We start from the raw sequence: 1,891 nt of genomic DNA on the forward strand, positions 1-1,891 counted from the left end.
ATAGCTTAGTCTTTATGACAAATGCAGTTTTCTGTGAAAATAAAATATGTTAATACATGTTTAAATATATCCCGCAATCGCTAACGAAGTAGAGGGCATGTGCTAGTAATATTATAAGATTGATATTATCAGTCCCCAAATATTGTAAGGCATGTGGATAATCGTTCCGCTAAAATGCTGAATGCATCGATTCCTCGTTGTCCTCACAAATTAAGACTGTCTTACGGAACACTACAGCGCACCTTGCAGTCATACCTACAGCTGCAACCAGGAAAAGTCGAACTGAAACCAGTAAGAAAGGAAGTAAAGTCGGACTGGGCCGACTATATGATACCCTTCACCACTTTGGGTATATTCTAAATATGTATCCTATCAGACGTCGCCTTTTCGAAGGAGCAATGACATAAAATTTAACAAACTTAAATGTGTGGTCTTTATCTAAGTGTAAACCGATTAACATCAATCCCAACAAATTTAATTCTGCAACCTATTCAAAAATTTGTAAATAGATTTAGAAAAAATCTGAACATCATTAATTAAGTACGCTATATAGGGGATTTAGTGTTCCATTAACATTAAATCCAACGAAAATATATATGTAAGCTATATCTAAATCTGAAGCGATTTTCACGAAACTTAACGTACGTAATTCTGAATTCAATTCAGCGAAGGAAATATAGGGGCTTAGATACACCATTTACATAATATTCGACGAAACTATATATACGGGAGTTACATCTAATCCGAACCAATTTTCACGAAACTTAGCACACATCATTCTCGACAAAATTCGTACCTTAAATCAGACGAAAATATATATCAGAGCTATATCTAAAATATATATCAGAGCTATATTCTAGACTCAATTCAGTACCCTATGCCAAATTTCGTGCAAATCGAAATATACAGGGTGAGATAAAAAGCTGCAACAAAGTCAAGCGCCATAATTTTTAAACTTTTTTTTAATTTTATTGAAGGTAAGCAAAAAATGTCGGAAACAGCGTCCAATTTTAAAATAAGTTTAGATTTGTTCGAATTGGTCACCTTTGGCGCGAATTATGGCCTTCAAACTGTCAATGAAACCATAACACGCTGTCCGATTGTTGCTCTGCGGTATTTTGGCAAATTCCCGGAGAAGCGCTTGCTTTCCAAAGTATCCCAGATAGTCCAACGGATTGGTATCAGGACATGTTGGTGGCCATTGTACGCTGAAAATGAAGCGAGGAACCTCATTTTGTAACCATTCTTGGGTGGCGAGTGCTGAGTGCTATGGTTCTGAATCCTGTTGGAATGTCCAAGGTCTACGGCCAAAATGTTTGCTTTAATACACCCTCCAGAATATTTTCGCGATAACATTCAGTGTTTACTCTGATGATGTTCGATTAAACGAGCAAAGAGCTACCATCGGCAGTTATGGCGGCCCACATCATCACCATGGCCGGCGCTTGCATTTTGGTGGCCAACCGATTCACATTTTCAGCTGACCTCTTTGGCAAGTAAACACGATCATTTTGTTTGTTTACAAACTGCTGGACAACGAATGTTTTCTCATCGAAGAAAATCAAATTCGGCAGTTCACCACTTTCGGTCATGCTCTTTAGCTCTTTTCAGTCTACTTTTTCTCGGTTCCATCACGAATAACTTTTTTCTGGAAAATTCTTACCAAAATGCTTTTGTACGCTTGTAAGCAGTATAATGAGCTGTCACTGGAAAAATGTTAACAGCTTTCGAGTGGCTTAGAAATGACAGCAGTCTGAAGGTGGTTGCAGTTTTTTCATCTCACCCTGTATATGGGGACTTTCGCGCCCCATTTACCGTAAATATATATGCGAGCTATATAAAAATCTGAACCGATTGCAACGAAATTTAACACACGTCATTCCAGACTCAG

This window comes from Musca vetustissima, unplaced genomic scaffold (assembly GCF_032173495.1).
Source record: "Musca vetustissima isolate MV318-11 ecotype Yass unplaced genomic scaffold, APGP_CSIRO_Mvet_v1 utg57482, whole genome shotgun sequence".
Classification (NCBI taxonomy): domain Eukaryota; kingdom Metazoa; phylum Arthropoda; class Insecta; order Diptera; family Muscidae; genus Musca; species Musca vetustissima.